The 23882-nt window shown below is 39.0% G+C and overlaps 1 long non-coding RNA gene across 1 annotated transcript in view; it reads left to right on the top strand.

Moving 5' to 3' along the window:
- Window positions 1–15627, top strand: part of LOC119698238 — a 62200-nt gene extending 46573 nt beyond the window's left edge. The window contains exons 4-5 of the long non-coding RNA XR_005256095.1: window positions 10837–11117; window positions 15038–15627. This is a non-coding gene — a long non-coding RNA (uncharacterized LOC119698238). The remainder of the gene's footprint in view (window positions 1–10836; window positions 11118–15037) is intronic.
- Window positions 15628–23882: the final 8255 nt, after the last annotated feature.

Genomic DNA, 23882 nt, shown 5'->3' with positions numbered 1-23882 from the left:
CCTATAAAAATATCAGAGTTGTTAGGCAAAAATATGTATTGGATCTAAAATGCATAGGATCACACAGTGCATATTTTGTTCAATATTATGTTGAAGAAGCTAAATCGCAGACATTTCAGAGTTATGATAAAATTTCTTTAGTCATGCTGGTTATAATTTGGTAGAGTGGTTCTTTTACTGATATAAGAGGTGGATGTAGTGCTTTTATACTGAACTATCAGCTTAAATTCACATGGTGCACACCACCAGCCTATTCAGACTAACTTTGATAGAAAGGTTTAGGAGCTTATTTGGTTCATTTTTTACTTAGAGACTATTTTTTATTGCTTCTTTCAATGAACATTGTGGCATAGGATGGATTACTTTAATTTAATAAATTTTAATTTTGGCTGATTTTTTTTTCTTCTGGAAACTCTGAAGCAAAGCAGGTGGCATTATTCCCTGGAGATCTAAGAGAACCAGAAACTGAAGCTAAACATGAATTAGATTAGTTAGAATAAATTTGAGGAACTATAGCTCAGAAGGAAATTATTCTTGTTTTGTTGTCTTCAGAATAAAAGTTACAATGGTTCATATATTGCACAAAATGAGTGTATATCTCAAATGCAATCACTTAAAAAGATTATTTTATTTTATGATAGTCAGAGTGTGATGCTGACCTTCAAAAAGCAGGCTGGATATCCAGAAAGAGGTGCCCTTGTAATATGAATGGCAACCTTGCCACTACTTTAAAAAAGCAAGAGATGTTTACAGCCACTTCAGGGAATGCATCTTATAGGAAAGCTTGACCCTGATGTCACATCTCTTTTTGCTGGGTAACCTTTCAGGCAGCAGAGGTTACAAAACAGAACAGAATATGCTGTGACCTAGTTCACTGAGGTTCTTGAGCTAGTTTTCTCTCGTTTCCTACATTGCAATGACTCTTCTGATATTACACTTAAATGCCCTGAAGATCAGTCAGTCTTCTCACCCAAGAAAATACTGATGGGGTCAATATCATGTTTATCGAAATGTTTATTTTTCATTTGGTCTCAATTACTCGCTACAAAGAAAGAAAAATTATGAGGAAATTGTCATTAGTCCAAGATTCATTTTTTTCTTTTTTTTTTCTGTTTGATTTAAATTCTTATCATTCCCATGTCAAAAGACTACATTTGTATATTAGTGTCATGTTGTTTTTTTTTCTTTGTGTGTAGCATATATTCTCATGACTTCCCATAATGTTAACTACTAAAATAATGATGCAATTATGGCTTAGTGTTGACTCTTCAAAAATGTTTCAATACTCCCAATTCCATCCTGAGCTGCCACTGGTTTTGTGAATATACTTGGTTAAACAGCATCATTGCTTTGCATGTGATATTCCTCTTGCAAAATGCAGGTAATGATGTCTGCCTCTTTTGCTGATGCTATATTGGAGCAAGATAATGTACATACATACTTTAAAAATAGCAAAGGCTTGGCATTCTCACAGCTGAGAATTTGAGGTGCAACTAAAATTTAAAATAAAAAAATCAGTGAGGAAATATGGCTGTAAACATATTTAAACACACTTACCTAAAATATAACATGCAAAAATCACAGAAATCACTGCTGTCTGGGTTTTATTATCTGGGATTTTTTTTATCTGACACCCTGGAGATGTGCTGCAGGAATTCCTGCTTCTGAGAAAAAAATTCATTCTATATTTAATCCAAATCTCTTTATCTTGATATGTGTGATTCTATAGGGACACAAATGCATGTACAGCTATCAAAATTTATAAAAGTAACTGTCAGGAGCAGGGGGTGCCAGACGCATCAACACACATTTTTGTTTTGTTTCTATAATCCTTAAGACAATCTTTGTTTATTTGTCCAATCCTGTGCATTTTTAGGGCTCATATACCACTTCTCACTACAGCAGAACTGTGGCATCCCAGCACTGACAATTCCCATTAAATTTAAAGGAGCAACTGAATTAACATTTTTAAAACTTTGTCCACTTTTTGAGAACCTATCTTAGCTTTCTTTTCACTTTCATTTGTTTAGCCCAGATGAAGAGGTTTCTGTAACTCTTGTTTTTTTAAATCTACCAACTTCTTTTGTCTAACTCAAAAGTTCTTAATTTCTTTTTTTTTCTATTTTCTATGCTCCTGTTGATTTGGTGTAAAATAAGATAAATTGTGCATTTTTGGAAGTCCAAGATATTTAATTTAACATTGTGCTTTGCCTGGATTCCACCTGTCCTCCCACATTATGTCATTGTTTTCAGTAGATGATTTTAAGAGTATCTTGAGCTTCCTAATGCCACAATTGTTCTTTTGGATGATGCAGCACAAGTCTGAAAGTTGTGAAACTGCCATTTAAACAGGCATCAGCTACGTGTGTACCCATGGGCACCAAAGAGCTTTATGAAAGCTCTGGCTGTTGAGTGTCAGATAATAAATCCAGGAGGAAAACAATGTGAAAAATTGCTTAAATGATCAAAACAGAAAAGATGAATAATGACACAACACTGAGAATTTCTGATTATTGAACCAGTAACAAAGCACACTTCTCAGTTCTCCTCAAACAGACCCTGTCAGGAAAACAAAGCAAGTCAAAACCAAGCAGCACAGAAAGGTCTTCGTTCTCCCCATTTTTGATCCTTTGCCTGCTACTTTGAAGAGTGAGTTGCATAATAGCTTGAACGAACTGTTAGCATTTTAATTATTTAAAAGGTCATCAGTGCGTGGGAGAGCTACGCTGAAAGCTAGAAAAGGTTTTTCAAATCAAACAGAAAAGGAAGGAATAAACTACAGGCAAACCCATAAAGGAAAAGCTGAAGAGGAGGAACAAACCTTATGGAAAAGTCTGCAAGAGACCGCTGCCCTTGCCTTATTCACTTGTCAACGGCATTGAAGAACTACTCTGGATCTAACCATGTTTACAGTATCAGCACTCATATTTCCTTATTTAATAGAATATAACTTGTTTAAATTTTGTCTATCCATCTGCTGAGCCACTGATTTAATATCCAGTTACCTTTGCTAATTTTAGAAGCCGTATGGTAAAGTGTTTTTTTCTAAAGAGGAAGGACGACCTATAATTTTGACTTGTGTCAGAGCATGTGCCAGTTTTAATTAGAAAGCTGGAGTTAGTTCAGAGACCAAAGTATTCTACACATGTAAGAAATGTAAAGTTAATTAAAAAAAAAAAAGATAACTAAATGGGTAGTAACTGCTACTGACAGAAGAATGTTCAATTGCTGTAGAACTGAATTTCCATATTGACATCAAGTAGATGTCAGTCCTCCTCTTAACTAGGCTGTCTGCAAGAATAAGATCATGTGTTATGATAAAAGTAGTGCAGCCTGATACTCTGAAATACCTCAAAACCATAGAGGCAGAAGTTTACATTGTGCTTAAAAGGACTTGCTAAAGAGAGTGCAAACAAAGAAGTCTTAGAAACTCAAAGTATCAAACAGAAGTATGGTATTAGAAACACTGTTACATAACAATGGCAGTTGAGTCTGCAAGTGTGTGAGATTCCAGTATTTTCCTTTCTCAATAATCCCTGCAAAATAAGTTTGAACCATTATTTGGTTTCCCCTTAAGACTCAAACACCATTTTACTGGAAGAGAGGCACAAAACTTATCTATGTTTTCCTTAAGCTTTGATGTATTTCAGGTAGTTCCAATAGAAAGATTTAAGTAGTCAGCTCAAGCTAAACTCATGCCTCGAACTCCTCCACAGACATGGATGGTCAGCATCATTGCTTCAGGTCTGGCCCATCTAGCTGTCACAGATGCTATTGTCTTCCTGAATTTGTTCCTGAAAAAGGCAATGGCTAGGGGAGAGATATTTCCCATAAGAATTAATATAGTTGCAGGAGGTGAGGGTGGGATGCACAGAAGGTGCAGACAATTTAAGAGAAGGATGAGGACGATGGGGAAAGCAGGAGCAGGGCCATCTGCTGTATTCTGAGCTACAGGGTTTTCTGGCAGATCACAGAGCTCAACTATCTCAGATGCTTCAGCTCTGCGACTGAACACACAGTTGTGTGAATCTTTCAGAACAAGCACTTTTGGTGTCTCTAAATGCACTATGGCATTTCCATAGTTGCTATCATCTTCATCAGATGAACCATGAGTAATTAAGGGAGAAGCACAGAAAAAAAAAAGGGTGATGATGATAATAACAAAAAGATGCCAATGATGTTGGGGTGCTGGTGCAATGCAATTGCTTGTCTGTGCTCCTCTCTCCAAATATAAGCCCATTTAAAGTTCTATTTTGCTCTTGTATCTGCATTGCAGAAATATAACAATATTTTTCGAGGGAAGGAAAACAGTTCTCCATCCTTTTCAATTCAGAGAACTAAACATAACTAACTTTTGTGGTCTTCCCATTTTGGAGGACTACCTGGGTCCTCTCTTTGCAGATGGGGGAGTCAGTGGAGGAGGACTTTTGCAATGGGTCTGGGCACACAGATCCCACCAAACCTTTTTGGGAGTGACTTGACTTCTCCAGGTGTTAGGTCCAAGAGAACATCTCATGTTGAGTTTTCCTGTGGGGTGACCACAACAGTTTCATAAGCATTTTTGTTCATGAGTTTGAAGAGCAGGTTGGTGTGAGTATTGCAGAGAAACAAAGTGCTGTACTGCAGGGAAACAAAGTGCTGTGTGGGAAGTGGAGAGTGAGGAAAGGCTGCAAATTTCACCAGAATGAAAGCATGATGGGTGAGGCATGGGAATTTGGTGGAGAATTTAGAGAGACATAAAGGAAAATAAAATATTTTGTTACATACATCTGGGTTTATATTTTGGTGAGCATCCACATCTAATACTAAAAAAAAAGTGTCCTGCATTTAAATTAAAAACGGCACACAAGGTCAGAGAGGTGTTGCTCTTTGCCTCTCACTGTTTCTTGATGAATGACCTATTGGCGGATACAAGAAGAGTACAGAGATATTTATCTCCTTACAGCCCATGTATGTCTTAATCCTTCTATCATAGACTATTGTGCCTAGGGTCTTATAAATTTCTTTTTCAAGGTGAAGCTGCCTTTCTTACAATGAAATTTAAAAATAGTCATGAACTACTTACATTTCCTCTCTGCTAAGCAATCTTACACAGCTCAATGGGGTCAGTGGGGTCATATTTTCCAGGTTCTAAGAAGAAGCTTGATGTGCACAGATTTTCTGCTGTTAAAAGTGAAAACCTTGCACCTACATCTGGATTGCAAAGCAGGTGTTTTATTCAGTTCATCCCATACACCCCAGCCTTCCAGCAGTGCATGAGAGGGGAGTACAACGCAGGTCCCTCCCAGCTGCTATGTTCTTCCCCAGGGATATCAGGACAAGGAAAACAAGGAGCACCTGGGATTCTTCCTGGCACAGTGACGGCATGTGGCCAGCAGATATGACATGTCTCATGGGACAGATGTGACAGGGAGTGAATGAACCCTGCACTGTAGTTGTGCACCTGTGACTTTGTATGATTTAGGGCTTCTGCTGATGCAGCTTTGTGATTTAAAGATGAATATGCTCCTAGTGCCTGCCTGCCTTGCCTTCCTTCCAGCTCAATTCAGAGATGTATTGCAGGAACTTGATTTTGTTCAGCTGAAGCAGCTGTTCTAACAGTTAAATCAGAAATCTCCTCTTGTAAGGCATGATCCTTGCCTTGTGTCTGCACAGAGGTGTGCATACACACCCCTGGAAGCCTGCACTGTCAGGCACACAGACACTCTGTCCCTCTGTCCCATTACACTCCAGCCTAAACTTGCCTAGAGACTTGGACAAATCTCCTGCAGCTGACAGCCTCCAGAAAGACACAAGGGGTATGACACAAGGGATACATGGCAGAAATATGCAATGGCGTGAGAAGACTGGCCCATTTACAAAGTATCAGAACAGAATGATACCTGGATGGGCCATGTGACTCCTGCTGCCACTGCACAGTTTTGCAATAAACGTTTGTGCCTGAAAAAATATTCTCTCTACTAGCTTTTGTTTCAGATTTAATAAAGGAACAGGAGAATTTGGGTTGCTCCTGGTTGTCTCCACAAGACCATAACTGAATTTTAAGAGGAAAAGCTGTCAAATCTGGTGAAAGGTATTTGTTTCCTGACATTTCTATCAACACCTGAATTCCTACTGCAGCATATATGCCCAGCATTTTCCATGGAAAGAGAGGTTAACTATGGTCCAGAGGAGTTCAGGAATGGAGTATGCCGTGCCAAGAGGGATGCTGAGAGATGAAATGGCATTGAATAATTACACATATGTTGTACTTTTACACAAAGCAATAAAAAGTAGGCATGCTCACCAAGGAACATGCCTTGAGGACCTTCTGTGTAATGGAGATAATTAGGAAAAACTGCCAAGCAAGAAAATTAATGACTGATCAATTAACCTCCCCATTGTTATCAAAATGAATTACTTAAACCAAAGTTCCACTCAGTGCAGCAGCTGCAGGTAACAACTATTTCATATTCAGCTTGCCAAAGACCTGGGAGAGCTAGAGGGTTCAGAGGCACCTCTGGAGCTCTGAGCACCTTGAAGGCCAGGAGCAGAGGAATGTTGTGGGGAGGTGGCAGAGCTGATGGCAGCCAGCACCTTAGGACATTATCCTCGCTGCTGAGTCATCTGGCTTCTAGAACACAGCACCATTTTCTGCCTCTAAGCTGATTTCCTTTGTGCAATTCAGGAGAAACATGGTCTCAAAAACTTATTTTGGTTTTTAAGTCCCTTTGAGAGGCAAAATTAGAGACCCCTGTTTTTGGTTTTTTTTTTGTTTCTAAGCAACACTTTTGTCTGCAAATCATCTCAGTACTTCACAGGCTGTGAAGGTCTGAGAGCTAAAGAATATTTATAGCCCCATTATACATAAACTAAAAATCCACAGAGGTTTCTGTAAGCATCACACAGATTATTTAGGGGAGAAATACAAATTTCAGGATTGCAAGACAGCTGGCCTTGCAGCGAGCATTTTATTTTCTGTAAGAGTCATATCTGACTGCACATTTTAATAATTCACATTTTGATGCAATAAGAGCAAAATCATTGAGTAAAAATGGAGATGCTGTATGTTTTAGGACAATTTCAGGTCTCTGCTCTCTGATTAGCTATGTACCGGCTTTGAACACGACCAGGAGAAAATTGGGATTTCCGTGGCATTTTTCTGGCTAATAATGCTTTGAGTCCTATTGATGAAATGTTATAAAGGAATGGTGAATTCACTCAAAACTAGTCCTAGTTTTTATTGGTTTTAGTAGTACAACACATTTAGGAAGGCAAACTTTTGCATTGTACTTAGAAGCTTTTGATGTATTGGGCTTAGCGCTCTGGAGAGAAGAAATTAAGACCCCAAGTATGTAGGCAACTGAGGACAAAAACCACCATCTCTAGCTTTATGCTGTCCTAGGGGTCAGCTCCTTGTTTGTCCTGGCACAAGGCTGCTTGTAAGTTTGTTAACATAACATGGTACAGAGACACCTATAATTCTGGTTTGGACTATTTTTCACCTTTGCCCTTACTCACAGTAATTTTCTTTGACTAAGAGAGCAGACAATGACTCATAGAGTGCAAATGAATAATACACGGTGCTGTCAGGCTTTTGGCATGTTCACCAAAATAAAGCTACAAAAAATGCACAAGCACACACATACAGCCCCCATCTCCAGAGTAAAAAAGAAAGAAATACGAAGAAGTTTTCTGCTTTCCTGCATAGTTTAATTTTTCTTGTTTTTCAGCTTCTCCAGGAGAATTTTCTCACTCTTCATATTCATAGGACTCCGGGGTGCTCTCACATATACCTTGTGAATGATTCAGGCCAGAAAGAGAGGTTAAATTTAGACACAGTAAACTTCTGGTGATACCAACCAAATGTGGTAGTGACTCTGTTTAGCTGATACCTCCTGCATAGTATAGTGAAAGGGTGAGGAAATACTCTTCCTCTACAGAGACTGTAACCAGTCACAATGGGAGCCAAAGTGCTCTTTCATATTTGGAATTTCATGTAATAACCAAGAATTTATGAAACCTCTTTATTTCAAACCCCCAGTTTAAATCATACTTTCACAATCACTTAGCCTCACAACCATAGTCAAAATTGAACCATTTCCACCAAGCACTTTTCTTTTGCCAAAATTGCAAGGATAGAAATGTGCCATCAGAGTTTTCACAGCCATTCCTATTCCCTGGTGGTGAGTTTCTGCTGTTTCAAAGGCAATGCGACAGGAGTCCTGAAAGCTACTGCTTAGGATGGAACAATTGATAAATATGGTAATTTGTGTGGAAGAGGTGATCTGAGGATACTGTAAGCCTGAAAACCCAAACCACTCGAGTCTTTGTAGTACTGCAGTCAGAGCACAGAACTAAATTATGAGTGCACACTTCGTCTTTTCTAAATACAGTATTGTTAGCGGGTTGATGCTGCTGACGTTTCTGTCTGTTCGCACTGCTGACATGGCCAGTCTGCAACAATCTGTAACAACAGAGAATTCTTGGCCTCTCTTCAGTTCGTAAACCATTTTTTTATATGCCACTTGTCACTAGAGTTCAATTAATTTAGTCTGCTGTTAGTAATGTGTGATTTGTTTTTCCTCCTATTTCACTGGTAGCTGGAGTGCTTAGTAGAGATAGGTTGCTTTCAGCTCTGTTCTGTAACTTAACAACTGCTCATTTTAGAAAGGAGTGGGGGATATGTTAAGCTAACCATGGTTCCAGCCTTTAGAGAGTTGTAGATTGGCTCAAAATTATTTTTTTTCAAGCCAAGATCTATCATGAGCCACTCTTAAAAGAAATCTATAAGCATGAAAATTTTCTGCAATGTTCTTTAGCCTGTAGTCAGAAGAAGCTTACACTTTCACAGTCCTAATTTAATTCTGCCCTTACATGCTTATCCTTGTCTGGCTTTCTCAATAAACTCCTATCTGCTTTAGTTATGTAAATTTTTCTTCAGTGATGAACACAGGCTAGCCAGGCCAATGAAAATATTTCTAAATAAAACTACACAACAGCAACTGTTATTACGATGGATATTTGTTATTGGTGAAATTCAGGAATTCTGCCTGAATTCTCACTCAGATTTTTTTCATTGCAAGTACTTAATTCTGAACCTACTACCTTCAGGTGTATAGAATGTCATCCTGGAATCTGGCTCATTTGAGACTCATGTTCCTAGTCAATCTTGAAGCATATAATTAAATCTAGTTATGCTGCTTTTTCATTTCCCCTTTATCTGAAAACTCTGAATCAATTTATATTTCCTTATTTCTCTCTATCCCACCCATAACTCCTTCCTTTAGCTTTCTGTATAATTGGTACCCTTTGTGTTGAACTCAGATCTGTGCCTTCTTTTGTTGTATAATTTAGGCTTTGAGAAAGATCTGAGTCTTCTGTCATCTAGTTGCCTCACATCAGATGAACTATTATGCTGAAAGCCATCTTGAAGTGGTGTTATTTGACTTTAAGTTCAGCTTGTAGAGGAGCCTAAACTGTGTTACATCTGCACACACACACACACACACACACACACACACACACACAGAGTCTATCTCCAGAGTAAGAGAAAAAGTGTAGAGCAATTTAACTCTTGGTGTTTCTTACATAGTTATCTTAGAAAACAAAAAAAGTGTTTGAGTTTATTGACAGGATTTTTACTGAGGTTTCTGAAGTCAAATTCTTTGAGGAAACATCAGATTTGATGAAAAGTCAAAAAGTCTCTGAATACATGAATGTCTTCAACTGCCTGATGATATGTGTAATCAATAAACTTTATAATCTGAGGTCTCTGCTCTGGTCAATGAATGGGTGAATTATGTTCAAGGAATTAGGCAGGAACACTTCTGAAGACAACTGTTACCTGTAAGATGCCTGCTGATGTATGCCAGAAAGAAGGTGGCCTCTCTTGAGGGAAGATGGGGCTGCAGTTACACAGCTGTGTAGCTTTCGATGCTCCCTTGGAGAGCTAGAGTCTACCAGGGGCTCTGAAGCCAAAATTCCAAAAACTGTCTGAAATTCAGAGCCCAAATTCTCTGTGCATTCAGTAGAGAGAGGTGGTGGTTGACAGACAGTTCCAAAGACAGATGTCTGCATGTTTGAATAATTCTCAGTACGTGTTTCTCACTTCCTGGGTGCACAAATTTAGCCTCTAAGGCTATTCCTGGGCCCTGCTAAAAACTTCTGATAGTTGCTGTCTGAATGTAAAATGTGCTACGGAAAGCTAAATCCTGTGAATAACCAGACTTACACATTTTAAATATAACTCGAAATCAGCAGAGACAATTCCACATCCACCGCCTTACCTCTCCCAGGGGCTACAGAGATTAAAGAATTGCTGCTTGCATGTGACAGAAGTAAGCTCCACAGAAAAGCCTGTGCAGAAATACACACATCTCTAATCAGAAGAACTGAAGAGCATGCAGTACATGAGTCACAGGACCACACACTGCACAATTAAAAAAATAAAAAGGAATATTGCTATGAGAGAGGCCCTGGGGCAGGAGTGTACAGCGGCACCAGTGTTCATGAGACAAGCGAGCCACAGGCAGGAGGCATTCTGATAGGCTTGTAGTCTTGTAAGAAGGGACGCAGAACAGAGGGACCCTCTTCTAGCAGTGGCAAATGCCTCCACCCAGAATCCATTTGCTTTGAAGGTGGGGATCACAGGACATTATGGTCTGGCTGGGTTCACAACGAGATGAATTAAAAAATGGTTGGATGATGAGTCACATGAGGCAGGCTCTAACAGATTCACTCTACTGGTGTACCTGTAACTACCTTCTAGAGTAAGGATTTATCCTGGGGACCATCCTCTTATCTTTATTGATGTTTTAGATTAGATGATGGCGTGTACTCTTATCGCATTTGCAGGTCACAGAAGATTGGAAAGGGCTGCTTGATACACTTGAGGGCAGAATTACCATCCACAGGGACCTCAAGAAACTGACAGGAATCTTATGATGCACAGCTCTGCACCTGTGAAGAAAAACCTGCCATAAATCATAGTCTGGGGACTGACTGCCTGGGGAGCATCTCTGCACGAAAGGACCTGGGGATCTTGCAGAACATCAGGCTGAGGATGAGCCAGCAGTGTGCGCTGCCTGCAGAGAAGGCCCAAAATACCTTGGGTTGTATTAACAAGAGCACAAGCAGTAGGTTCAGGAAAATGATTATGCATTTCTACTCAACACTCATTGAAGTAGGTTCAAGAAAGTGATTACGCATTTCTACTCAACACTCCTTGCATTACATTTAGAGTACTGTGACCTTCCCTGTCCTGCTCTGCCCAGTGAAGAAAAGGTATTGATAAAGTGGAGGGAGTTCAGCAGAGGTCACCAACTGGGACTTCGGGACTCGCCCTGTAAGGAGGAGCTGAGGGAGCAGGACTGGCTCAGACTGTAGAAGAGGCAACTTTGGGAGCACCTAACAGAATTCCCCCTAGCCAGGCACCTATGGGGAGGTTGCAAAAGGCAGCGGGGAGAAGGGAGAGTGCTAGAGTCTGAAGTGGCATTGAATAGCATAGGTATGTGAGTACATGGTACATAGGTATGTGAGTAAATAAATAAAAATACTCTGAATAATGAGGCTAAATCCAAATACTGAATAGTGTCTAACTCACAGAGCACTAGTGATGCTCTGCTTTGAGAAAGGCCTGGGTCCAATGCAAAGATACAACATGCAGTACCTAATTACTGGGTAATAATGAATATTACCAAAAGCATAAAATATTAGTTTCACAGGCAAACTGAATTCCCTTATTTCCTGACTTTGAGAAACTTGACTTTTCAGCCTTAATGTCCTTTTAACACAGTTTTCATGTAATACTCTATAAACAACAGAAGAGGTTTTACACTGAAAATCTGTTTAGATGTTTGCTTTATCATTGTGCAAGAGGTTCCTCTCCTTGACAGATTGTCGTACCGATATGGCTTGCTTTCTTTGCACTTAATCATGCATGAAGAATAAACAGGGTGAAGGGTGTTTCATTTCAAAATCTATGAAGGGTAATCTTGCTGGCTGCTGTGCTGGCCAAGTGCATTAGGATGTTATGCAGTTTGTTGGTTCAAGTGGCAAGCTTGTAAGTCCCGGGAGATAAATGCCCATATTTTTTCCTCATGTTGGTCTCTGTGAACTGGACCTGTGTCAGACTGTTTTTGGACAGATGAACCGATCAATGCTTCTCTATTCTTACTTACATCAATCATATTTTCTGTTATGAGCCATGTCCCAAAATCCCTATCTACAGAAAACTCTCATTGACATCATCAGGAGCCATCAGGGCAGCAGGATTTGATAAAACAGTGACTGTTAAAAACATGGAAAATTGCAATAAAACATAAAATACAGCTCCATATTTAAACAGTAGGACTCTTGATACACGAGTAAGGAATTTACCTGGCCTAAACACTTCTGTCCTTCTGCAGAGCCTCTGCTCACCTTGGCCCAGTGGATGCATGGAGCTGGTGTAGCCCATTGCTCTGGCTAAGGAGGTGGATACACCGCATGGCTATGAATGCTACATTTCATACAACTGTTTATTCATACAGTAAAAAAGGGTTACTTTGTGTGTGTGTGTGTATGTGTGTGCATCTAGGTGTGGCTGCATATGTGTGTTATATGCTCCCATCCTGCAAGATAAGTACACATTTGCTAAACTGAAAGTGCTGTTTCTTCACTGTTTCTTCATCTGCTAACAGAGCAACAGCAATGACATGAGCAAGGTTTGCAGAGATGATTACTATAAATTATCTTCCTCTTAGGTGGCAGAGTGTCTCATGTACAAAAAAAATATGTACACCGGAAAATATTATTTCTATCATGTCCATTCGTCTCTCCTCTTATTTCACCATAGCAGAAAGATTCAGTTATCACAATAAAATATTTTTGTTTTTTCAAAGAAGACTTTTAATAATGAAAACATTAGATTTTTGTCAGATTCTGCTGCCACTGGTTTTGAACAGGTTGTCAGGGAATGAACCTGTACTTGGGGGACTTAAAGCAGCAGAATATGTCTCATGAGATTGGTATCAGATGCCACAGAATCATTGTCCCTAAAATTGCTGATTTTCTGTTGAAAATGGCACCTAAAAATAATGTAAAGAAGTCTTTCTCTATTTGCTTGCCTGTTTTCAATTGCTAAGATTTTCAAAATCTTTGTATCACAACAATTACACCAGGCCCTTCTTACCCAGTACCTGTCTTCTGAGCAGACCAGAAGAAGGAAGAAAGGTGGACTTTAAAAAATGATTCTAATTTTTTCTGCATTTTTCTAATCTAATTGATGGTGGCAGCAGGTTTACCCCATCAGTAGAGAAGTATGACGCAGAAGTTGTTCAGCAGCATTGATAGCCATCCCCGCTCATGTTACATTTTAAAATATGACATGTACTTTTGACATCTGGGACCAGTAGTTGAGGAGGTGTAAGTGTTGCAGTGATGTGACCATGCACTTACTGGTTTAAGACATATGCATGAATAGGAACAGCCATCTTAACTGCTGGGATGAAATGAACCAGCCATTTCCAGCCCTAAAAATATGATTCTCTGTAGCTTGAACAGAAGGACTGCATTTAGGAGCTGGAGAATGTAAAAGCCATATAATTTAAGGATCAAGAAAAGAACAGGAATTAAAAATCCAGTATGACAGGTGACATATGGACACTTTAGTAGTCATAGTTAGAACATAGGAATTAAATTATGATTTAGTAATGCTATTTTTGAGACATATGCAATTTAGTATAAAAATATTGTAGCTGAATACCAAATTATATCTCTGGAATTAAACATTTTCCTGACTTCTTCTTCTTGAGCACAAGACACATTATTTATTAGTTTTTCTCAGAAGTATAGACATTTAACTGCTCATCCCTATTGAATAGCATGTTTCATTTAGTACTTAAAGACCCTACGTGCATGCAAAATTGATGACTATAACTGGGTTCACAAGCTGCTCAGAATGCAAAGATGCCCATTTTTCATGTTCAAATGCCAAGTGGAACCCAAAAAGATGTATTTTATGTATGACAGGTGCACACAATCAGATTCTACAGACGTGCCTAAGATCTCATGCTTTCCATAATTTGGCATCTCTTCTACAGTAAATACTAAACAGATCAAAGGATCAAAGATATCAAATATTGTGGGGCACTGAAATATCATCATGTAGTTTCCAGTGCTGTAAATACTCTCTTGAGGTCCACGTATATCCTGTAAAATAAGTTGTCTCAACATGAGTCCAGTTGACACAGCCACTTTACTTGAAAGGTAAATATAAACCTATTTTGTCTGATAATCCTTTTAATGATTTTTAAAAGTCCTGGTACAGTTGGATATTCTAGAGAGCTATAATACACATAATATAATCTTCTGTAATGAGCGAGAAAGTACATTTTTCAGTATTAGACCTAAAAGCCCCTTCAGAGCGTCAGTGTAGGATTTTTCATTCTATTGTTAAGAGTTTCTGGCTGTTTGTTAGAACACCATTGGGGATACATGTCAAAGGGATAAAGGAAAAACACTTCTGACTACAGGTGGTCTTTTTGGTTTTCTTCAGCAATGGGAAATCTTAGACAAACCCCAGGTGGTGCAGAGCCCTCAGCACCACCCTGGAGTTCCTTAGGGTAGGACAGGTTGCAGCAGAGTTAGATAGTCCCCTCCTGCCAGGTTCAGTCACTCCAAACTTTAATATTTCATGGAGAAATAAGATCATTTCTGAGCTGAGCAGATGGGTGAAGGAGCTGTGAATAATATTTCTTTGGTTAATTTTGCTTCATAAAGCTTCACATTTCCTCAGTTTAAAAAAAAAAATCCAGATGTGAACGAAAGCAAGGCAGACATACCTTGACACAAAATATCTCTGGGTCCTCTTCCTACCTTGAATGGCAAGGGTAGGGACAGAATTGGAAGGCTCAATCTAAATAAAGGAGAAAAAAGTCACATAACTTAACAGAACTGTATGCAAGACATTTTATTCCTTAGAGCTATTGCTTCATGTTCTCTGTGCATTCAGGTGAGTGCCAGTGTTACAGTGCGTTAGTCACATTTTCTAATTCTCCTTTGTTCTCTTTTCTAGCACAAACGTGGATTGTTGGATCAATCTAGATCACTCCAGAGCCTTAGTGTGGATGTTACATTCTGCATGCCTCATCTGGCACTTCTCATACACTCTGCCCAAGAATAAATGAGTCTTAAATGTGTCACTGTTTCTTTACTCCAGTGCTGATGGAAAGTGAAAGCATTCCTCTGACTGACAGAATAAAGGTCAGAAGCTGTGTGAAAATATGGCAGACCCTAAATGTGGGACTCAGATAAAACTGTGCCAGAAGTACTAAATGCACTCTGTTCACATCTATTTTACAGCATGAGTTGAACTTGCAGATTGCAGTTCCCTCATTACTTCAGGACTTTTTTTAAAGGTCTTTAAAAAACAGAGTAAAAAAGCTAGGGGTGTTATTGGAGAATTTGCTGTGCAAAACCCTCTGTTGTATGAGAGGTCAAGCCAAATGAAAGCAAAGGTTCTTCTTGGATCCAAAAATCAATAACTCTTTGGAATTACTGCAAAGACTTGGTGTACTACTGCCAACCCTTCAAAAGAAAAAAATCTATTTTCTGTGCCCTTATACTCACCCTGTCCACTTTGAAATTATACTGCTCATTGACAGAATTAATACAAGTGCAGTTTCCAATTTAATTGATGCAGCATTTTTTCAGTGGAGAAAATACAATTCTTTGTAGTAACTGATTTGTTACAAGTAAATAAAGGGTAATTATGTAGCCTGCTGTTCACATTAGACAATCCATTTCAGCTCCTGCTCTACAGATGTTTAAGTCTACACAGATGCTTGGCAGCAGACTGAGGGCATATTTACTGCCTATCTGCAGTGAGCAGGGACTAAAGTCACTAAATCTGCAAAATGTGGTAAGAGATCAAACTGATTTTCTAACAGCCATCCAGCATTACATAGATACTTTATCATGGAACTGTACACAAGTTACTTAGTCCTGCCGATGAAGGCATTAATTAAATGAGAAAAAGCAGCCGTACAGATGCAACCAGTCTTGCTTTCAGATGCAAACTGTGTGCCTGCAGCTTTTTTTGTGCACATCAGCTTTACGGTCCCCTCAGTTCCAACTTGGATGCTGGTTTTTTGTTTAGCAAGTGTCAACAGTTTGAAGGGCAGCTTTGGAAGAGAAGCAACGTAAAATAAAATTCATATTTTTGAAGGTTTAGCTTTGCCTGTGTTAAAAGGAAGGCTATGTACAATGAACTGTGAAAACATGGCAAGAAATGACAGTGTCTCAGCTGATAATATCTACAGGAAATAAAACCCTGCAGAAATCTCAACTTGCTGTCAAAAACAGCCCAAACATTATACACATGGCTTGTACAGTTAAGAACCTGGAACCAGAGTGTGCTGAAGTGCTAAACTGGCTTTTGACAGCACTAGCATCTTGCAGGACAGAGGATGATTTTTTTTCATTTCACTGCATTCTCTTAGTTCCATTCAGTGACTATTTAATTCAAACCTGAGAAACCAGCTGGGAGTTGAAAAAGCAGAGAGGCTGATATTCCTCTCAGAGCTTTCAAAAAATATGGGAGGGGAGGAGGAGGAGATCTACCACCACTTCTGAAAGCTTAGTGAGATCGTGACCAGAAAGAACCACTGCTGTTCAATTCACTAGTAGATATTGTTCCCTTCTTTAAAAAGTTGGCTGGTTTTAATGTAAGGCTCTTTTCCCCCATTTGAAAAAATGTTCTCAGCACATTTTAGGTAGTTTTTTCTTTCTTTATGTGAAAGCTAAATGTCCACTTGATATCCATATGCAGCTTGGTCCAAATCGTAAGAAAGTATCTAGCACTTGGTAATTAGGCAGTGAGATGTGGGCTATACGATATATATACGATAGATATAATGGGGGCAGACAGTGAGAATAAACACTATTTATTGTTTCATTGGTTAAGTCAGGAGGGTTTAAGCTGTGATCCACAGGTTTTGTGCAGCCTGCCAGTCAGCTCCACTGGCTAATAGCTCTTTCCTCTTTGCCCTGTTTCCTACTGATTTCTCAGGAACAACATGGAAGGCAGGTGAAACACTCTGCGGGCAGTGACCTTGTCCAAGAACCTTGCTTTCCTAGGGATGCTGCCACCAGGTGGGTGCACAAAATAGGGAGTGAAGGAACTCACAGAGATTCTCCACTGCCCATGCATCACAAGTGTGGTCACATATGGTATTCACATATTCTTTGAACAGAGAGGGACATCATTCTCTCTCCCAGGATTTTTCCTAGGGAAGGCAGTGAGAAAGCTCAGAGAGAAAAGAGAAAACAATTCTTAGCTCTACTTGCTGCTCCTGTGGTTTGGCACATGTGGAACGTGTTATGGAGATTGTTTACCAAAAGGAATTTGTTAATTGACTCCGCTGATGGTTGTTTGGACTGATTGACCAATTAGGTCAAAGCTGTGTCATGACTGTCTGGTAAGGGTCACGGGTTTTTTTAGAGTAAGATAGTTATAGTATAGTGTAGTGTAGTATGTAATGTAATACAGTATAGCTTAATAAAGCAATTGTTCAGCCTTCTGAATCATGGAGTCAGGGCACGTTATTCTCTGACTGGTAGCTGTCCTCCATTGATAGTCACTTATTAATTGTCTGGTCTTCCTCTGACTCTAGAAGAAGGTCTGAGGCCTGCTTTGTATCATTTGCTTAAACAAAATGTGAGTAGGTTACAATGTATGGTAGCAAAAGGAATCAGCTTTTTTTTTTTTTTTTGCAAAAAAGGTGTATGCAAAACAAGATAAAAATCAGCTATTTAAACTATGGGTTTCAGCTTGCTGATTTAAAATGATGATATTTAAATCTGTCTGCTTTAACCAATGCACAACCAAGTAACTGCATCAGTAGTCAGAAATTATCTGTACCTTCATGTTTAGGTCAGCAAACCAGTCCATTCCCAAGCAGAGAACAAATTAATTTGAGATTGTTGATTCCAGAGAAGTGTGTGTGTGTGTGTGTGTGTGTGTGTGTGTGTGTGTGTGCAGAGGTTCATTAGGAGGTCATGTTACTTTTAGCACATTTGAATGAAAATTCTTGCAGAAGTGCCAGCCATGAAGGGAAATGAGACATGCTGATTGAAAGGAATAAAAAAAAAGGAAAAAAAAAAAGAAAAAAAAGAATATTGCTTTTTGAGAAGTGCAAATTGCAAACCAGGCCATGGTGAAAATCTCCTTGTCTGCACTGTTGATTTCATAACCTTCAGCTATCAAACCTCTTAGAGAAAAACTGGCAGATTACTAGAGCTCTGCAAATACTTTGGACTTCTCAGCTTTAATTCATTTCAAGATGCCTCTTCTCCCTAATAAAAGGTTTTCTATATTTCAAGAACCTAGCAATAATACAACTGTATTGACACATCTTATTTAAAAGCATACAATGTTTCCATGGGAAAAGACAATCTTCTGTATAAAGCTAATAAAAAAATTTGCAAAACCTTTTTTTCTGGGGAAGAAATTTTCAAAAAACAGACACAGATATATAAGAACAAAAATATAATATGCATTGCATATAGTTTCTCACTATGATTGCATAAAAGCTCCTGTTACTATATATGAAGGAAGCCATATTTGTAAGATAAGGATATAAATTAGATAGGCTGTCTTGAGAATCATAGGTTTATATCCTCATATTTCTTAAGGCGTGCAAAAATAGTCTTTCATGCTGAGGGAAGTGGAAGTCTCACTGTCAGTTTGGTAGAAGGTACAGGCAGTTGCTGGTGATGTGGAACACTAACCTGCAACTGCAGAAATATTTCTCCTCCCCAGTATCAAACCAGTGCCAAGTGAGAGAAATTGCTAGAATTAAGCATTCACAAAATGTTCATGAGTTGGGGCTGGCTTTTACTAAACTCTTGATTGTCTTCAGCAAACTGTATAGATTTTCATCACACTGTGGAAAAGGTTGCTTAGATGTTTGTTGGCCCTGTTGTTGAAATAATCTTCATGTTATATACAAGACAAAACACTCACACTAACTTTGATTTCTGGAAGTTCAAGAGCTTCTTTTCCTCTTTCAAAAGAGGTGCTAATGCTTTCTTTTTACATTCCTCCAATGTTGCGAGAGGATTACAAAGGGAGATTTCAGACCACTGGCTTCCTAGAATTTTTAAGCCTGCAGAACTCATTTTTCTGATCCAGACCTTCCATGCTGGAGACAGAGAGCACAATCAGCCCTCTTTTGATTAGGAAACTTATCTTGTCCTGGGGTTGTCTGAAGCCATGTGTCTTCTAGTCCTTTCATGTTCACCCTATCTCACCAGCATTCTCTTAATTTTGCTGAAATATGGCTGTCACAATTTTTTTTCTTGCCCCAGAGTATTCTTTCTGTGTCAGAAATTTCTTTTGGGATTCTTCTGGGCATGTACTAAATTTCACAACTTAACATTTGGAATGGGTTCTGAACCACAACCAGGAGGAAGACAGGAACGCCCATAGCTACAGCAGTGCCTGATGCAGGTTAACAGGAAATGTGCTGAGTTCTCCTGCAACTGTTGGATAGCTTCTTCTATTATAACCTTATAGGTGGCCCACCAAAAGGCTGTATATACTGCCTAAATGCCTAATTACATTGCTCCATTTCCTCTTTCCAAAATATTTGGCAAATTTTGCTGGCATAGCCGAGATTTTGCATTCCAGTGAAAAAAGATGTTGGTCACCCCCCTCTCCATTGAAAAGAGCCACAGTTTCCCTTGGTGAGGCAGGTCTAAGAAGGTTGAAAAGACACAAATAATTGTCAAGAAATGATAAGGACATGATTAAAAGTTTCAGCTTATGGTATAGGAAGATATGACTCTCAGAAGTGATGTGACAGAAACGGTGCTGCTGTGAACAAATCCACAAGCATAAGACATATGAGAAAAAGGCTTAAGATCATGGATAATGTCAACATATAGGCAGAAGAAAAGTTAAAAGAGACTTATATAATATTTTATATGTATTTAGGCACAGACTTTCCAGTTATGTTTTCAGATGGATGTGAATGTTGATAGTTCCTGGCTCATGCTTTTGCTCTGACATTTTTTTTGCTGTTTCTACTAATCATCAGTCACTAATATTACAAGAAAGCTACCATTTAGGTCTCATCACTCTGACTTCATATTATCTGTGTCATCCAGCACCAGGACTGCCCATGGATCCTACATGGTCCATCCGTGTAGCAGCTGGAGTTAAAACAGAAGCAAACCCCTCTCATGCCTTGTGTGGGCATGGTCTGTCTTCTCCTCATATTTGTAGAGAAAGGAAGAGAGGGAGGATTTAGGAGAGCACCATCATCAATCTCATCATCCATCTGTGTTTGCTGGGTTTTTTTATTAGAGGGTGAAGTTTATGATGGCTATAAAACTTCACCCAGAGCTAAAAGGCAGAGCACTTATGGAAGGCTGGAAGCTGTTCATGGAACCATGCACCACACATACAAATAGTTGCTCAAAATTGAAATTTTCTTTCCAGCTGCATCTGCTTTTTGTGGCAAGAATATGCAGTTTTTATAGATGACTATGCTATGATCTTGTTAGAAAAGGGGGCATTTTGTAAGTAGGATGTGTCATAAACAGTCATTACTTCCAGCACTCACTACAAAAATGCCAATATTGACAAGTATGTGAACAACTTCAAAAATTAAAGTTAGATGATGAAGGTCTTAGAAGGCAATAACTAACAGCTCTTCCAAAAGCTGTATGATGGAATAATTCTCTCAAATGTGTTACCCAGTCATCTGGACATGCTGCAAAGTATGAAATACAGCACAATTACTGATCTTTAGCTCTCAAATCAAGATAATTCCCTTTATGATTTCCCCCCAGCTATACAGCAATGCAATTATTTTGCTATATTAACATTTCTTGCTGAATATTGCATTCTCACACTGAAACTATTTAAAGTAAAATGCTGAGATTTAATCTTTTCTTTAAAATAATTCAGGAGCTAAAAAAATTACTTTTAAATAAGTTTGTACATTTGTAAGATTGTTTGTTTGTTTTCCTTTGCTTCTGAGGTGTAAACAAAAATATTTTTTATCAAAAAACATGGGCTGAAAGTTGAATTTATCTGGGAGAAGATGATACTTTAAATGAAAGAGGGAATATCATTCTGAATCCAGTACACTCGAAAACTCAAAGTGACAAAACACATTCCCTGAATCTCCTTCAATTTATTTTATGCCTTTTATTCAGAAACATGGTTTCTTTTTAAAAATGTGAAGGAAAAAGTTATAGTGAGGAAGACAACACTCAAAGAAGAAGGGGAAAAATTTCACAAATAGTTGGCTCTGCAGGTTTTGTGATCAATTTTCACATTTCCAGAATATTTGCAGATAGGAATCTGCAATAGCTTCTCTGGATATTTTATTTTCCATAGGTTTTTGGTTTTGTTTTTGTTTGTTTTTGTTTTTTGTCTTTTGTGAGCAAGTGACCATTCCTATTTATCATGAAAGTCTTAAAATGAATCATCCTAAGATTCAAGGGATGGTATCTGCCTCACTGCAAAGCAGAGCTCCAGTACCCCATAGCAGCTCTTTGTCCTGTATAATTACAGGACAGAGTTAATGAAAATGGGTTTGACACTATGATCTGTGCTAAAGCTGCATCCACAGTGGTGCACTAAATATGACAAGGATGTAACTGCAAGCCCTGGCCCATGATGCACTTGACTTATTTGTGTACTTCTCCTGTATATTTTTGACCAATGATAACGAGCACTTTTTTAGTCAGTGCCAGTCTAGGGTGAGAGAACAGCATAGGCCAGGGACCATTCTCTTGGATGTCAATGAGGTCCAAGCAGTGTCCTGGAAGAGAATTTAGCTACTGAGAGACACAGCCTGCAAGGCTGGGGAACAGGCCTCAGACAATTTCCTTTACTAGCACTCCTTACAGACTTACCTTGACTTACCATACTAACCAGTTTGTGCTGGGATCCTTCTGTCACAAAAAGCTATGGAGGCCAGCAGGTTTTGATGAGTATGTTTCAACTTAAGTTGCTGAGAAAGTTGCACCTTGAAATGGCTTGGCTAGCTGAGTTGCTCAAGGCCAAAGTACAGCTACTAGGGTTTGACAGCACAATGACTTGTTAAAATATAATTACTGTTTGGGGATGTAGCTGACAAGTCACTGATGCTTAATAAAGGAAATTACATTTTTTTCCAAATTCTTTCACTTAATTTTCCTGACCTGCTCTAACAAGAAGTCTGGATCAGAAAGCGGTGCTCAGGGTTGATAACACAAAAGAGGAACAGGATGAAACTTACTCCAAGGCATCATTGCAACTCAGCTCTCTCTTTCAGGCCTCTGTGTACCCTCCATTCAAGAACTTTCGTTCAGTATTTCTAAACCCTAACACAGCTGTTTTACTCTCCCTGTGTTAAATGCTCTTCTTTCAGTGTGCCTACTGTATGATGTGGCCCAGATCAGCTGCTAGCAGGGCATCCCTGTCCTATAGTGATGTTTCTCTCTTTCCCCATGGGAAATCCTTCAATGTTTTAAACCCACGTATACAACTGAGAGGAATGCAGCTTCCTCTGAAGAACCCCCCTTGAGAAGGTGAGGAGAAGGAGCCCACCAGCCCCTTCCTCAGCACAGCAGTGATTGGCAGGGATAAATCTTCCGGCAGCCGCCCATCCTCCCTTTCCCACTGCCGCTACAGCAGCTCCGTGCCAAACGCCCGCGCATTGAAAAACATTTGTTTTGCGCCATAAAACCCAGTGGCTAACAGCTGCACATGTTGTCTCCAGTGTCATAAACCTGTCATCAGCCTGGTATTGTTTACATATGGCTACAAGGCCCTCGTAACTGAGCGTCCCTGCGCGGTGCAGCGACAGCCAACGCTTTCCTGACAGCTGTGTCAACTGGAGGCAGCACAGCCAACTTATTTGCTTCAGCAAAAGCCTCAGTAGCCCCCACCCTAAAGACACAAATCAGATTCTTTCATTTTTTTAATGAGCTTAGTGTTAATAATAGATCAACTGCAGTGCAGATGCTGGAGTGGAAATAGCTCGCATTTCACTAACAAGGCACATAATTCTCCCAGAAATAATGGATTTCAACTGAAATAGTTGCAGCAAGCCAGGCAGCACTTATAATGCATGACCAAGTGTCCAAAATGAAATCAAAATCTGGGAAACATGCAAAGGTGCTAATTTTCTACATCAGTGGGATTTATCAAGACCCTACTGATTAATATGAAAAGTTGTTTTGCTGTTCAACTGATAGAGCTTTGTTTTACATGCACAGACTTGAAAGAAATTGATTTCAATATTACAGGAACTTCTCGATTGGCAGAATGCTTTTAAATCAGTAAATCAATTCTCTCTGAATTATAAATGGTAGTTATTAAATAGGGAATTTTTTTTATCTCCATCTTAGTGATGAGATTCCTATATATTGAGAGAACAGCTACAATATTTTTCTTTATATACACATACCAAGACATTTTTGGAAAGATCTGTGTTTAATTCACCGGTTCTTTTCACCATCTTTCATTACTTAAAAAATATTTATTAACCTTCCCTGTCAAAAAGGATCATTTACCTAGGATTCTTTCTATAATATGATTTGAAATTGCTTGGCAAGAGAGAGAGATAAAAGAGAAATACATAAATCAGTATTTGCTTTAGAGCACATGCCTTCCCAGATAACTCTGTCCCTGGATCATTAAAACTGAGGTTAACTTGCTTACCTTCACAGTGGGTGTTATTCCCTACTTATTCCTTAACTGTGAAAATTATTCCATAGTTGTAAAGTGAAGGCACACATTCTAAAACTCAGCCAGTGTAAATAGGTCTAAATGTAGATTTTAAAAGGGTCTCCAGTTCTCCCATGATGGAGAAGATGGAGCTCTCTCACAGAGCAGAACAATATCAGACTGAGAGTAA

The sequence above is a fragment of the Motacilla alba genome, chromosome 2 (genome assembly GCF_015832195.1).
Source record: "Motacilla alba alba isolate MOTALB_02 chromosome 2, Motacilla_alba_V1.0_pri, whole genome shotgun sequence".
Classification (NCBI taxonomy): Eukaryota; Metazoa; Chordata; class Aves; order Passeriformes; family Motacillidae; genus Motacilla; species Motacilla alba.
The sequence above is the reverse complement of the archived record's forward strand: the minus strand, read 5'-3'. Positions and strand labels throughout refer to the sequence as shown.